Below are 17,255 nucleotides of genomic sequence, written 5' to 3' on the forward strand. Positions count from 1 at the left end.
ATGAAATCTTCTTGAGTCTGTATTTTCATAGGGGAATAAAAAAAATCTTCAAGCTTGAAGGGTCTTAGAAGGAGAAATCCTTCCTTTGATTGTTCTAGGTGCTTGTCACTGTTTCAAGCAATGGTAAGAACAAAAAGTATCAGTCTTCCCCACATTGAAACTTACACCAGCAGAATTTGTTTTAGATAATTCTGTGTGAAATTTAAAAGGACCCTAGCCCTATTACACTCAACAATTAGAATCTAGTTTTTTCCCTGGTCTCCTGAGATTTTCCTTGCATCTACAGTGCTATAATTTTCAAAGCCCAAGGTTTGGGGCAAGAAGTAAGGGACATTTTACCCTTTATTAGATTTCCCTCTAGAATTAGTGGCCCACTCAAAACACAATTCCATTATTCTTTTATGTGGAGACATGATTGCATGTACTCATTGCGACTCAATGAAAACACAAAGCTAAGTGAAATAATTGGAAGGGTGTCACCCAGGCTGTTTTTACGTACTTACCTTTGCCTAATCTTTTGGTTCAGTTCTCATCTTGCATTTACTCTCCAGTGCTATCTAGCTTTCAGCACTGAATCCATTCAGACTCTGCCCTTTCAGACACTCTAATTTTCCTGCATTTAACCTTTAAGAAATTGACAATTTTTTCTCCTCTTTACAACTTTATGACTTTTGAGTCCATACAAAGCAGGAAGTAAAATGCCATTTCCCTTCTCCAAATTAAAAATAAAAGCAACCTGGAAAGAGAACAGAAAAGAATTGTTGAACTGTCAAGGTCTTCCATGTTAAGACATTGGATAATGAAATCAAAAGGGATCATCAAGTATAGGTCAACTCATATTTGCATTTCAACATTTATTTAAAATAATATGACATGTAAGGAATTTTTGAAAACCCAATGCTTCTCATTTTTAAATTATCTCCCAGAATCATTTCCATTTAGTCATTGTTGAATGAATATTGACTAGCAGTAGAATATTAGAAAATATGAGTAGCTAAGAGTTGTGACCTTTAAGTCATTATTATTCATTAATTTTGTTTAGAAATGTTGCAAAAGATAGTCACACAATTTATCAATATGTGAATATTGGATACAACAGTGGGCTCTACCTCTAGTAATAAGAATAGATAGAATATGTCCTGGATGCTGAAGCACCCAGATCACAACCCCATCCAGTCTTGGGATGAGCTGCAAGCCTGATGTCCATCCACGTTTGCCCCAGCCCGCTCCCCTTTCCACCCTCCATCCAGCCCCAGACACCATGATGCCTGGATCCTGGTCCCCACTCATCTCAGGGGGAACTTCCAGCACCACACCAAGCCCCATGGGACCCAGCTGCCATGCCCACCAACTGGTAAATACCATGAACAGTGGGAGAGGAAGAAACCCACATTGAAAAACCCCAATTACAGCAGAACAAACAAAAAGGAAACTATAGGAATAAAGAAAAATATGAATGACCAAGTAAGTCCTCAGGGGAATGATACACTACAAAGAGAAAATAAATCTCCAGAAACAACAAGGACATGGAAGAGCTTTTCTTCCGAGCAGATACAGAATTAAAAATTGCCATAATTAAGAAAATCAAAGAATTGGAACAATACAAAGAAAACTCAGAAAAATAGTTTAGAGATATGCTAGAAAACTCAGAAAAACAAATGAATGCTGTGAGAAACACAATCAATGAACAGAAGATCAGTATTGAAATGCTAAATAAGAAGATAATAGAAATGCAAAAATTAGAAAGACAATGTAAAAGATGAAAAATTCTGGAGAAACTCATGGAAGTAGAATAAACCAAATGGAAGAATGAAGCCATGAACTCAAATGTGCAAAAATGGGAAAGATTCAGAACAGAAAAAGAGAGCTACAAAAGGGAAAAATGCAGGAACACTTTGAGAATATCTGACACCATGAGGAAATAAATCTAAGAATCATAGGCCTCCCAGAAGGGATAGGAGGAAGGAAAGGGAAGGGAACTGGAAACTACTTAAATTTATAATGAAAGAAAAATTCCTACATTTGAAGATGGACATGAACACACAAATACAGGAAGCTAAAAGAACACCAGGCTACCTAAACAAAAAGAAAACTACAACAAGACTTATAAGTTTAAGACTAAGAAAAAAATAACAAAGTTGATGAGGGAGAATGAAGTTATAATCTATAAAGGAACTTCAATTAGGCTAACATCAGACTTCTTTTAAGGAGTCTTTCTTATGGGCAAGAAGAGAATGGAAGTAAATATTCAAAATACTCCAAGGAAAAATTGCCAACCAAGAATGTGTTATCCTGCAAAGCTCCCCTTAAGATATGAAGGAGAAATAAAAACCTTCTCAGACAAACAGAATCATAGGGAGTTTGTAACCAGTAACCCCGGCCCTCCAAGAAATAATAAAAGTCTCTTTTAGTATTTAAACCAAAGAGAGGAATAAATACAAAAACAACAAGCATTTAAATAGACTAAAACTCAGGACAAAATGGCAGTAGCAAACTTTCATTTATCAATAATCACTCTAATTATAAATGGATTGAACTCAACCATAAACAGACACAGAGTACCATGTAGGATCAAGAAACAAGAGTCCAATCTTTTGCTGTCTCTAGGAAACACACCAAAGTTCAAGGATAAACATAGACTGAAAGTAAAGGAATGTAAAACAATTCTACAAGCAAATGGCACCCAAAGGAAGGCAGAGACAGCCATATTTATACCATAAAAAATAGACTTCCAACTTAAAAAGGTAACAAGAGACAAGGATGGACACTATATAATGTTTAAGGGAACAACACTATAGGAAGACTTAGCACTCATCAATATTTACTCACCAAATGAAGACATACCAAAATACATCAGACAAAAAAGGGGAAGAATGGTGGTATCATAATTCCAGACTCCAGACTATACTACAAAGCCATAGTATTTAAAACAGTATGTTACTGTAACAAAAACAGACACATAGACCAGTGGAACACAACTGAGAGCCCAGAAATAAAACCATATATTTATGAAAAACTAATCTATGACAAAGGAGCAGAGACCATGCAATGAAACAAGGATAGTCTGTTCAATAAATGGTGCTGGGATTGTGCTAAATGAAATAAGTCAGAAGGAGAAAGACAAATACTAAACTTTATGGTTTCACTTATATGTAGAATGTAGAGAAGCCAAACAAAAGGTCAGGCAAAGGCTGACCTTGAGAGCTGACCATAGATCTGAGGTATCTGGGGGCAGGGGTTAGGGGAGAGAAGATGGGAGGGGTGAAAACAGGAGGGACAAAATAACAATGAACTATGACTAAGGCTACCAGATGGAGGATGTAGTGGGGTGGGAGCAAAGGAAAGAGGGAGACCCAATAGAGGATTATTGGGACTTTGGTGGTAGGTGTGGTGAAATAACAAACATTTGTAGAGGTGTAAACCTATACCCCTAAGACATATATTGTGATATAGGTCAACATTACCTCAATGAATATAACTTCACACAAAAAAGAATAAATTAGTTACATGTGGACACATGGTCAGGTACATTCTAACAATAGAAAATATATTTGAAATTGGAACTGTCTGGAAGAATTCTGATGTTCTAAAACATTCATATTCTCTGTGTGTACATGCAGCTGTTTTAAAGCAAGCAGTTCATTCTAAGTAGAAGTGCTGTCACAATGTTAAACAGCTAATTAATTACAAGGACAAAGGTTTTATTTAATAATAGAGTGCTCAGACAGGCCTTGTTGGAAACTGGTCCACTATTTTCATCAGATTTCAACAATCACAAATTATAGGTAACCGCTTTCCTTCTTATTTTTCATATTTTCAAAGTCAACAAGAAGAAAAATAAACATACAATATTTAGAACTGTTATTCCCAATATTAAAAATTAGCAATGACTATAAGCATATTTTATATGGCAAGATACCAAGAAACTGAGGCTCAATTATGGTAAAAAGTAAGTTCACAACTATAGTCACTATAAACTTTTCATCTCATCCAGTGACACTTGACCTACTTGGTTCTGTTTTGCTGTTATTACTACATTTTTAAAATTAATGATTGTTTTTATAATGTTTTGAGCAGGCAAGGATTACTGGAATTGGAGAAAAGAGAATTTCTTTGTAGATAAAATTGGAGTCTAATTTTTGTAGAGTACATTTTCAATAAAGTTCATACACTGAAATCAAGACTACTCCTTTATAATAACTTAATGGTGTTTAGTTCAAATTTGATTCTTGGTAAGACTATTGTGTCCAGTCTCTCTGTACAGGAATAGCTAAGTTTTTCGGGAATTTATACTCTCTAACTTTTCCAATTATTTGTGTGTAGGTGTTATGAACTATGTAGCATTGGTAGATATGTACACAATTATGGAAGTTTAATGAAGGCAATGAACACATGCACACAGTCATGAAAACACATGTATATTGTATTAGTCCTCCCACAGCAGAAATATATCACTAGTTGCTTTTCCACAGAAGTTCTTCCAAATGAAATTTAGGCCCATAGTGGTGGTAACTAATCCTTCATTAAGACTTCTCCATGACTTCTTCTGCTCCCTTCCCCTCAATAATCTCTCTGGGAAAAAATAATGTACTAAGATAGGACAACCTGAGACCTTATGTCTGAAAAGACAGAAGTTTTGGTGGAAAATAAATTTGTTATGACACTTTTTTTTTGAGGAAAGATTTGAGGTCAATTTCATCTAATGCATTCTTGTTCCAGAACTAGTTTTTCCCCCGAGGATGGCATTCTGCTAAGGAATGAGACAAACTGCTAACACCTTCAATCATTCATGAGTAAAAGCTCTCTTGTTAGGCAGCATTATCTAATCTTCCTTGGCATCAACCCCTATTTTCTTTGTGCCTTGCTGATTTTTATTTATTTAATTTTTTTTTGGTGGGACCTTCTCCGGTGGCCGGCCGGGGAACGAACCGGTGCTGCAGAGGCTGCGGGCAGCCTCACAGCCCAGCGCTCAACCGCTGCGCCACCAGGGGAGGCCCTTGTGCCTTGCTGATATTTTAATGAACTACATGATTATGATACTGTTTTGCTGAAAATTTTAGCCAAATCCTTTATGATGCAAAGAGTTGAAGAAATTTAACTTTTCTTTTACTCAGGCTATATAAATGGTCTAGTTGTAGACTTTGTGATTGTGTAGGGCATGATGAGTTGGGTCCATTTAAAGGCAATTCCCTCTTCTCTCTTAGCTGAATATGGAAGCGAGTGATGTCCTAGAAAAATCTGCTGGCTTGGCGGAGGCATTGCTATTAAAATAAATTGGGTTACCAAGTGTTTATTACATTTTTATGTTTTCTCTCATCATAATCCTTCATAATGTGTTTAAACAATTAATTACTACAATATCCAACCTTCTGAGGTTTAGAAGAGGGACCCTGGGTAGATTGAAAATGCTGTGATTCCCTATTTTGGGCAAGAGGGATAAAGATTTTTTGTTGTTGCTATTAATTAATCACATGTTAATTTTGCATTTATTGAGTGCTCACAACGTAATGTGAACAACCAGATGTACTTAAAGAGACATGTTAAGCCATTATGGCCTTTTTATGCTCATATATTTAGCAGTTATTGGGGGCAAAGAATGAGTCTGTGACTTTTGGGAACTTTCCTAGGTGGGGATGTTTAGTTAACTTTTTTTTTGTCTATAAAGATCTCTTATGTATCTAAACACTATGTTATTGTGTAATATTCAATATATTTCATCACAGTACTCCAATTATTTCTTCTTTATGTTCCTAGCTGAAAAATTCTGTTTCTCAAGCATACCCTGCTGTGGTTTTGTCAATTGTAAGGAGTGTTTTTATTGCGTACTTTGTATAAAATACTTTATCTCATGCAATCATCATGTAATCATTTTTGGGTAGAAGTTGTTATTTTCCTCATTTCACAGGTGAGGAAATTTAAGTCTTGTAGATTTAAATGTCAAAAACTTCATTTTCTCAAGATCAGTTAGCAAAGTATAGAGCCAGTCTGATTCCAGAACTCTCCAACCATCCATCCATCCATCCATCCATCCATCCATCCATCCATCCATCCATCATCTATTCTGTCATCTACAATACCTACCTACCTAATACTAACCTACCTTCCTACCTACCGATCTATATAGCTACCTATCAAAGTATAAGAAGGCTTGATTTCTATTTTATATCTATTCTCAAATGTCAGTGTTAATCCTTGTTTCTGTGTCACTAATCTTGTGTCAATAATGGCAGAGTGAGGTGGTAAAAACTTTTCCAAAACTCTCTGCACCTGCATGGGCTTATTGACTGATGGACCTCCCTATAGGTTGGCTAGGAAGTCATTCTCTAATATTTTGTTGGTAAACATCCAATTCAATATCCATTGTTTATTTCTTTTGAGCCTTCGTTTTGCCTCAGAGATATTTTCTGAGATGCTAGTATTATCCGGACAGAGTGAGGGAATTGGAGGTGTCCCTCTTCAGGAGCAGGCATGAATTTAACCCCTCTCTTTATAGTATAGCACCTTATACCTCATACCCACACACAGTTCTATGAATGAACATCTCCAGAAAGTAAGCCTCACTTCTGATTGGGTAAACAGAAGCAACTCCATAATTGTATGGGGTCAGGGAGGGTTTGACTGTGCCTAACACAAACATCCATCCAATCCTATTGCTGCCAGCTCATACTCATCTAGTATTTGGTGGAGAGGTACCCCCACTCTGATATGCTCATAGCATTCAGCTCGAAAAATTCCCGCCTATAAAAATGTCCGTTTTTCAGCTCCTGCCAGTATCACAAGTTCAAACAGCATCTTCTTTCAAATCTACCACAAATGTTATACTATCTATGAAACTCTTGTTGATTTCCTCAGCCAGGTATTACCTTCCATAGTGTTCTGTGTGAAATGTTATATTTATGCTCAATAAATGTTTTTCATTTTCAGGACCAAACCTGGAAACTGTTCTTCATATTTTTTTAATGTCTACTGCACAATTTTCAGCACATTTTGGGTAGCAACAATAATAATTAAGTTGATTGTTTTATGTTACATAGCCTTGTTTCATAATTTGTTAATAATTAGAAATAAGCAAAATAAATTAGGTAAGTTTTGTAATTATCTTGTATAATTTCTTATTGCATATTTTGTGTTAGATATACATCAAAATTAATTTTCACATCCTCCCTGCAAGGTAGATACTATTATATGCATTTTACAAGTGAAGAACTAAAAGATTAAGTAACATGCTCAGTAATAACACTTATTGAATAAAACACTTTCACCTTAGATGATGTCATTGTATTTTGAGTCTCTCAACAAATCTTTGTGATATTATTCTTTAATAAGAGAGAAAAGGACATCTTAGAACAATGTTTCTCATAATGACTACAGAATATGAATCCCTGGTTGGGGGGTCCCAAAGGCTTTTGCAAAGTTCCTTCAGGTCTTTTCAAGGAGTTTGTGAGGCCAACCATTGTAATAATGAGACATTGCTTGCCATTTTTCACTCTCGTCTCTCTCAAGTGTACATTGAAGTTTCCAAAGTTTTCTTGATGAGTACATCATTACCCTGACAGTTAATCGGATATGTGCCTGTTTATTCTTGGGTTTTAAAAACTTCTTAATTTTTAACTTAATAGGGTAAATACCAGTTGATATAACCCACACATTCAAAAGCTGTTTGGAGTTTCTCAATAATTTTTAAAAGCTTATAGGATTATGAAAACTAGAGTTTGAGAACTACTACATCAAAGGAATACAGTCTTTGTCTTCCATAAGAGATGTAAGGTCTTTTTACTAGAAATGGATTTCTAGAAGAAATGCATCTAGTAGACTCAAGTGGAGTCTGTGCCCTTCTTCGTGTATTGTGCTGCTTGACATGGAATACTTGTGGATATCAGAATGTTCTCTATTTTACTAGAAAAATTCAACCTTTCTGGAATTTAGGTGTTATGTGTCCAACCAAACCGTCTGAATATATTCACCTTAATTAGTAAACAATTTTCCAGGCATTCCTACCAATCCCTCCTTTTTCTTTTTCAGTGCAAGATTATTTCACAGAAATCCACCTGGAATTTAATTTCCTTTTGCCCTTGAGGCCTTTTGTTTGTAGTTAATTTTACCAAAGTGGTTTCTTTGGAGGTTGATCTTTTTGAAAATCACAGTACTCAAAGAAAGAAAGAGAGAGAAAGAAAAAAAGAAAGAAAATTTTCTTATGAGAGAGTCTTTGAAAAGCCTTCATGTAGGAATTTTTTAATCCTTTTAGGTTTCTGTCTGATTGTTGGAAGATGATCTAGAAGAGTTTCCTAACTACATGTTTATGTGTGATACAAACTGAAAATTTATCCAGGATTCTGGGCTCTGATCTAAGATTCTGTGAACTAAATAATATGTTTTTAGATAGGCTTTACTCTCTTAAATCATGAAATTTTTAGTTTTAAATACAAATTTAGCCTGATAAGAGTTGTGATACATTGTTGATGGATAATAATATAGAATTTTTTTGGTTTGGCTTTTTATACTTATTTACTTACATAAATACTTAGGGCTATGATATAAAATATGGATTGAAATTATAATTTCCCAGACTTACAGTTTTCCAAATTTCATGATATTGTCACATAAAAATAATATATAAAGAAAAAAATGTGATGAATGAGTGATAATATTTTAGAGAAATTTTAAGTAGTTAGATTTTGAAGAGATGATCTTCAAACTGTATAAAGATCCAAAATTTTGACTCTAAAAAGAAAAAAAATTGCAAGTTGTAAAAAAAATAGGAAAACTGATGATTTTTGAATGTCAAAGTTCCTTAAATGAAATATCTAATAAGTGAGAACATTTTCCAAAATTCTAGTCATTTCATTTGCACCAAATTTCTAGAGGTCATGAATAATACTGATTGCTGCAGTTGAATCGATTGTGTAACAATCCACATTGATCATTAAGACAGCTGAAATGAGCAGATCAGCCACAGGGCACTTTATTTCACGTGTATAGACATGGGCCTAATTCCCAGCATAGAAGTCTCAGAGAAATATTCTTAATACAAATGTTTTCTTGCACTGACTACACACTAAAGGCTCATTTTCTCCCATGCTGTAGGAAACAAGATCTTGGGGATATGGTCTCAGTATGTTGACGCTGCATTTAGGGTTTGTAACTAATACCTTATTCTCCATCTTACAGGTTAGAACTAGGTTTTGGTAAATCTGCAATGGGAAATCATCTGTGGGTATTTTACAGTGAGGGGGGCCACTAAACCTCTGTCTCCTGAATGAAAATAAGATGCCCCTGAGCTTTGTGATAATAATGTTTTCTGAAATTTTTGCCATGTGTTCTTCTCACATCTGGTTGCAAGCAAGGTCTGGAGTATATAAGAGATGGATGCTTCTGAAGAGATTCCAAGCCAAAATCTCTTTACTCTCTCCTAGGAGTTTCTTGGATGAGTACAAAGTCTGAAAACCAGTGGCAACACAATCTAGGAGTTGGTTTTGTCAAAACACTTGGGAATGAGGTGAGTAACGTTTGCTCTCTGCGTTCAAATTTTTTGGGGGGTGGGGCGGGAGGGAAAGGATTGGGGTCAGAATGGGGCGTTTGCAATTGTATGGGGGAATATAAAAATAAAATTTAAGATAAAAAAAAAACAAAAACAAATTTGTGAAATACGACACAGGAAAGATGCAAAAGATTATTCACACGGTATCTTTGAGAGAAGTTCTATGTAATAAAATGGCTAAATTGCAAATTATAGCCTTAACCCAGTAAACCTATTTTTAAAAACCACTATAGAATCCAGTAACATGGAGGAACTGGAGCAGAAGGGTTGGTGTTTCTAAAAATGCAACAATTTTTGTGAGTAGCTAATTTGGAATACTGTAAGAAATTTTGTGTGATGTTGCTGTGTCACTAATTCTATAAAATCTATAGCTTAGGTAGTTACCTTCCTTCTCTCTTTTAGCTGTAAACCCTTAGTGCAAATTGACTTATTTCTAGATTTTCGATGATTACTTATTATCTTTGAATTTGACTGAATGTTCATTGGTTGTTCTTCCTACAGATAATGAATTTCTATTTCTTTTTTGCTTTCAACTGGAACATAAGGTTTCCAGTTATAATTTCAGCAAAGGGAAAACACTGGAAGACTAATAAACACAGGCTGATGAGTTTTCACTTTGCTGTGGCTTTTTCAGTAGGACATTGAGTCACATTAGGAAAATGTTCCTTTCAGAAGCTTCTTTCTCCCTGTACTGTTTGAATACCCCCTCCATTCTTGGATTTGTCAGGTGTTCTTTGAAGTCCTTTGGGGGCAGCCTTCTGAAAGAGTTTTATAAAGATTGAAACCAAATTTGCTCAGACAAATATCCAAATATGTGTTCCTCATAATATCCAAATCATATTTTTGTATTTTATGTATGTTGAACATTTCATATGTTTTATCATGTTAGCATAACATTAGGTAAACAACAGTGCAGACATTAGGTATACTAATAGTACAGGGGAATTAGTAAATAATTAATAAATTTAATTTGTATAAAATATTCTAAACATATTCAGACACAAATAATGAATGCACACACACATATACACAGTTAAATATTAAGTCTTTTTTCAACCTAATGCTTTTTATCTCATTCAAATAGATACTCCATTACTTTTTTTTTAAAGATTTAATTTAATTTATTTATGCAAGCACTGGGTACAGTCAGAAGCACGGAAGGGTGAGAGAATTCACCAGAGCCAGAGCGGGGAGCAGAGCAGGCAGAAGGACCAAAATACACTCCTGAGGGGAGCAGCGGGTGGCAGGAGAGTTCTGCGTGCCATGTGGGACCCTCCTCTGGTGGCCGGGGAGCAGCTGGGGATTGAACCGGCGCTGCAGAGGCTGCGGGCAGCTTCGCAACCCAGCGCTCAACCACTGCGCCACCGGGGAGGCCCAATACTCCATTACTTTTTAATATATTTTTCCAATCAAATATACCTTATGCTATTAATGTCTTACATGTACATTTACTTATTAATCTCCAATTAACAACACAGAATCAAAGAGGTGATATGACTCAGTTGTGTTTTCTGATATTGATTTGTAGGAGGGGACATGATGAAAAGTTTAAATTCTTGGGAGAAATTAGTCTTCAGAATGAGGAGAATTAATTGATACAGGAGTATCTCAGAGCAGCAAGTATAAAAGAAGGGTTGCTCCTCCACCATATTATAGGAAAAAATACTGTCCAATTGTTGAGGGGAAAAGAGAACAGGAATTTGTATTTGAAGGTTGCTGCATCAGGAGAGAATTGGCTCCTGCTTTCTGGCATTCCCTTCTGGAGACTGTGAGCCTACACAGGGAGTGAGAGGATACAGGGAGCAGTCAGATAGAAGAAAGAGCAGCAATTTCAAAAAGATCATGTCCCCAGCAAGGCAGAGAAGTAGAGAAAACTGAGGTCCAGGATGGGGCCATGTGATATGAGTCAAAGCAACTTCACCTTTGCTTTTGCTCCTCATGATTCAGGAACATCTCTGCTCACTACCTCTACGTCCTGGACAAGAGGAAGACCATGAAACTGTCTGTAGCACAATGTCATGATAGGTAGGAACCGTGTTCAAGAGGGAGGCTAAATGATTGACCAGCCCTCTGATACAGGTGCTTCACATCAGAAAATTGTCCAGTGGAAAAAATGCACAGTTGAATATTGGACAAATTTGTCTTCTTGTATAAAATAAATTTTGAAGTCTATTATTCTTATCTAGAGTAAATATATTTCACCCACATTAAGGTTGAGTATCCAGAAGTTGAGAAATTTAAGTAGCTTACTCTTGATCATGAAACAGATGCTCACAGGAGAGTCAGGACATGAGTCCCCCTCTGTCTGACTCTGTGATCCATAGTCCACTTGCTATGTTTCCTATAAATCAGGATTAGAATAGTAGCCTCACATCAATAAGTGGAAGTCAGGTGTAGAGGTAATACATGGACAACTGTGCTATGACTGAAAGAGTGAATCTAGTAAAAAGGAAGAGTGAATAGCTTGCACCAAATTTGAGTTCTCTAATTCCATTTGCAAGTTGGCTTGATTCCTCAGCTATTTCTCAACTGGGTCAAAATGTTTAGAACAAAGTGATAGAACATTTTAGAAAAAAGTCTATCATTACCCAACCATTCACTAAAAGCACACACAGTAGTTCAGAATAGAATTAAAGACCAGATTCATGTCTATAAAATCTACTCTTATTATCATACTTTAGGAAGATAGTTAAAAAAATGTATATTATAATATACAAAACTGATATGTGTGTTAAAGACCAATTTAACACAATTGTAAGTTCAATTCTTCCAGGAAGCTTTTAAGATAAAGTTTTCACATCTCTTTCAATATAGCCCCAAAGAACATAACCATTTCTTTTTTTTTTTCCCTTTTTAAAAAATTTATTGCAAGGTCATTTTGTATTTCTACCCTCAGAATTTTTAAAAGTGTATTACTGGTTTATATTTTAATGCTTTCTTCCTTTCAGAATTTCTTGTTTGCAATTCTCTAAATTGTTTTTATTTTGGTTGATATTTCTTAGCAACATTTCTTTATGCTAATTTGACCTTTGCATTTGTCTTTATACCATTTTCAACTTGAGTAGTCCCTATTTTGTTAAGCTGATGAGGTCAATAAGTTTTTAGCCTCTATCTATGGGACTTTGTTGGTGGTGATTTCAGTATTCATTCCAATTCTTCTGTCAGAGTCCTCAAGTAAGGAAGGATCATTTTGTTTGTCAAGTGGTGATTACAGGGAGAATGGAGCAGTAAATTAACTTTATATAGCAATCTAGACCAAAGAAAATACAGGAGAATATATTTCTTTTGGTATATTCATTGTAAAACATTATAGCACGTATTCTAAAAAAATATTATTATCATAATATTTAACATCTATCATGCCAGAAAGTTTTCTAAGAGGTTAATTTGTATTAAGACATATAGTATTTATAATCCTAAATATCAGGTGGTATTATTAAGCTCCATTTTACAGATAAGAAAACTGAAATAGAGGGCCAAACAGTTAGGAAGTAGGAGTGCTAGGAGTTCCCTATTGCACATGCACGTGCGTGCAAGCATGTGTGTGTGTGCATGTGTGTGTGTGTGTGTAAGGGGTATTATTAGTGAAATACACTGACAAATCTTAATAGAAGTCTTATTTAAAATTATGGCAAAAAATGAAGGTTTATTCTGCACTGAAGGTATGGAGTTCATTTTCGTCCCTATCTAGACTGATTTTCCCCAGTCTTTCTGGAGAAGTTTAAGAGCCTTCCTATTCTTCCACTCATCTTGTGTGATGTTTCATTTACTTTAGCTGTGAACAGTATGGTTGGGCTGATTCAAAAACCATTCCTTCTGTGACCCAGGTTCTTGGTTTCACTAGAAATTTACTCATCTAAATCTATGACATGAAATATAACTGACTTCCTTAGGACTCCAATCGACTCCCAGAGACTAAATCAAATGTTAGGCAGAATGTGGCTCAGATGGATGGCTGAAATGAAAACTACTTGAAAGTCTAGGGATTTGACCACCAAGAAACTAGGGAGCAAGTCTTAGTTCCTCCACAAATTAGCTAAACATTCCTGGACAATTTTCTTCCTTTAGTTTCTTTCTTTCTTTCTTTCTTTTTTATCCATTGCAGAGGAATATATACTTTTCAAAGTTTTTAGGGGTGGCTAGAAATAGGGCATGCAAACCCTATGTGTGTGGGTTTTCATCCAAAAGAAAAAAATATTACCACAAAAATGAGAGGAGCATTTATTGATACTTTATCCAAATTAATGTCTCTTTCCAACAACATAAAATATTTAGAATTATTTTATCCTGAGACAGTGGAATCATTTATATCTACTGACAATCAACTTCATTAAATAGAATAATCCAAGCAACTTTTGGGTGACTGAAAGTCACATATCATAATTCATATCGTGATCAGTGTTAGAAAGTTAAAAAGGCAAAGTTGCTTCATGGACTTGTTCTGATTGACTAATTCCTGTAATGTGATTCCTCAGATCTTTAAGTGTAAGAAAGCAATGGGGTTGAGTGAGTATATTTCAGTCATCTTGGACTACTCTAACAAAACGCTATAGACTAGGTGGCTTAAATAGCAGGCATATCTTTTCTCACAGTTCTGGAGGCTGGAAGTCAGAGATCAGATAGCCAGCATCATTAGGTCTGGTGAGGGCTCTCAATCTGGCTTGTGAACAGCCGCCTTCTTGCTGTGAACTCACATGACATTTCCTTAGCACATATAGGGCACTCTTCTTATTCTTCTAATCTCACTTCTAATTCCTATATGGGTGTCTTACTTTCATTAATTAATTTAAACCTACATATATCCTTAATGCTCCAGCTCTAAATACTATCACATTGGGGGTGAGGAATTCAACATATACTTAGTTCATGGTTATTTTAAACATTTCCAAATAGTGGAATGGGGTTCATTAATTTACCCTCTACAAAGTAGCTCAGGCTCATAAAAATCACATATAATTTTTTCAATTCTGTGTAGTAACAAAGTTCTTATGCATTAATCATGAATTTAGATTGATTTTTTTTTATAGAGGCATGTTTTTATTTATTTATTTGTTTGTTTGTTTGTTTTTGTTTATACATGCACTGGGTACAGTCAGAAGCGCGGGAGGGTGAGAGAATTCACCAGAGCCAGAGTAGGGAGCAGAGCAGGCAGAAGGACCGAAGTACACTGCTGAGGGGAAAAGCAGGCGGCAGGAGAGGTCTGCGCGCCATGTGGGATCCTCCTCTGGTGGCCGGGGAGCAGCCGGGGATCGAACCTGCGCCGCGGAGGCTGCAGGCAGCTTCGCAACCCAGCGCTCAACCACTGCGCCACCGGGGAGGCCCTAGATTGATTTTTTTTGAAGATTTTTTTTTTATTTATTTATACAAGAACTGGGGTACAGTCAGAGGCATGGGAGGGTGAGAGAATTCACCAGAAACAGAGCAGGGAGTAGAACAGGCAGACAGACCAAGGACACTCCTGAGGGAAGCAGCGGGCGAGATAGGAGAGGTCTGCTCGCCATGTGGGTTTCTCCCTGGCCAGCCAGGAATCGAATCCACGTGCAGAGGCTGCAGACAGCTTCACAGCGCGGGCACTCAACCTGCTGCGCCACGAGGGAGGCCCCTGATACGTTTTATTTATAAAACAGAAAACTATTACTTGATTAAATTAAATTTAATGGATGAAGTATTTACATTTTAAATGTCTTTGGTGCTAGTAGGAATAATTTTTGTTTACATGTAAAGAAGAAGCATAGCATGGACTTAAAGAAATTATGACACACCTAAGACATGGGGATAGACACTGTGGCAATTCTTGGCCAAATCACTAAAAATTATCAATAAAACATAAGTAACTTTGGAAAGAATCAAAATACATGGCCTGTCGAGGTTATGGACCAGATAGCATGGTAGAAAATTCTCATCTTCATAGGCTTAAAATCAATTTTTAAAATGTGGGTAGTCCTAGGGCATGTTACTCTGCTATGCAAGTAGCCAAGAAAGAGAGAAGGGGTTAAGAATATAAGACATGTAACTACAACAGGACAGGGACATTGAGCAGCTGGGAGACACAGCCTGCACACTCATAATTTAGTAAATATTTCATTGAATGAATGAGCAAAAGCATACTAGACAACACCATGACAATTACAGCATAGTAAGGTGTTGTACCGTGACCAGATGATAGAAGTGTATACTTGCAAGAGAGAGGAGTTAAAAAGGAAAGAAAGCTCAGAAGAAAGGACAACATTTCCTATAAGGCTTTTATACCAGATAATCAAAGAGCTAGTAGTAGAGTTATCTTGTCAAATAAATGTATGAGGAGTCTCTAAGTTCGCAAAAACATATGCAGGAAGAAAAATATTCCCCCATGATAAAGTATTTACAGAAGGTCTACCTAATCTACTTGCTTTTTTTGCAGAAGACTGACTATAACTGCCCCAAGAGTGGTGAGATTCTGACCTACTTTCAAAGATTTAAAAAAAAAAATTTCTGTTACCAATGCTCACACTCAGTAACAGTTTTATTTGTTTAACCCTTACAGTTTGCAAAGTGCTTTTCATACATTTTTTCATTTAGATTTTCACAATTGGTGAGGCAAGAAGCATATACAGTTTATTCTTGTACAGATAAGCAAAGGAAGTTTTATCAGAAAATGTGGCCAACATCAAACTGGTGATAAAGGCACAGAGGTGGTTCATTTATATAGGTCTTCCAATTCCTAGTTCTTTCAGCTAAAATATGTTGATTCTAGATAAACACTGATAAAGTACATTTTTTTCCTAAATAAGATCTCATATAGTGATGAGGATTCAATATTTCTTGAACCGTAAAAAATGAAGATAGAAAATATGACTGGCAAACACCTGAATCAGTTATTAAATCAACTCATGCTTTAAAAAAAAAAGATTAAAATTATGCAATATAATTGTGTTAACCTTTCTACATGGGCCATATTTTTTAACTTTTTAATCATCTTAGGTGGGTCTGATTTCACTGTCTAATTATTAGAATTTGTGGTAAGTCGTGAGATAAAGTTACTTTAGTGTTTCTTGCAAAATGCAGCCTTTCACAATAAAATAATTATGTGTAGGGAAAAAATGGACAGTTAAGACCATAACAGTGCTTATCTTCTCCAGTGAAAGAGTAAAAGGACTGTTGACAGTCAGAAAGATTACTAAAATTGTTCTTTCACAATACAATGTAGAGAAGGAAGTAACAGCAAAAATGTGTTTAGTATAAATTTGGCAAAACTATCTTAAAGCAGAGATATTATTCTTATAGCACTGTGGTTTTAAATTGTAGTTCTTGTTTGCAGATGTTAAAAATTGAAACTTTATATACTGGGACCACTTCTTTAAACATTTAATATTGTGTGGTCACATGAAATAATACGTATAAAAGCATTTCAGATATAATCCTGTGGAAATATGAGTTAAGGGCCATAATTGTAGACTGAATGCTTTATGTTTTACACATAAGCCTTGTGCACTTATTATTTGTTTGCTAACTGAGAAAGTGAATAAAATTAGCTATAACTTATAGTCAAATAAACCTTATAGTCAAAGGTTAAGATGTTACGAATCTCCTCTAAATATTACACGCCTCTTATGTGAAACTCAAGGAACAGACTTAATCTTATTTCAAATCTGGGACTAGCTCCTCTTTTTTACTTTATCTTTCCATCTATTCCACATGATTCATGCAGCAATTTCCTACCATTCATCTAAGCTAAAAA

General features: G+C 35.6%; 1 long non-coding RNA gene across 1 annotated transcript in view; it reads left to right on the plus strand.

Moving 5' to 3' along the window:
* The window catches only part of LOC129146792 (uncharacterized), a 173,997-nt gene that overhangs the window by 41,331 nt on the left and 115,411 nt on the right, over positions 1-17,255 (plus strand). Inside the window, exon 3 of the long non-coding RNA XR_008554019.1 lies at positions 9,414-9,496. This is a non-coding gene — a long non-coding RNA (uncharacterized LOC129146792). The remainder of the gene's footprint in view (positions 1-9,413; positions 9,497-17,255) is intronic.

This window comes from Talpa occidentalis, unplaced genomic scaffold (assembly GCF_014898055.3).
Source record: "Talpa occidentalis isolate TD23 unplaced genomic scaffold, MPIMG_talOcc4v2.1 talOcc4.4, whole genome shotgun sequence".
Classification (NCBI taxonomy): domain Eukaryota; kingdom Metazoa; phylum Chordata; class Mammalia; order Eulipotyphla; family Talpidae; genus Talpa; species Talpa occidentalis.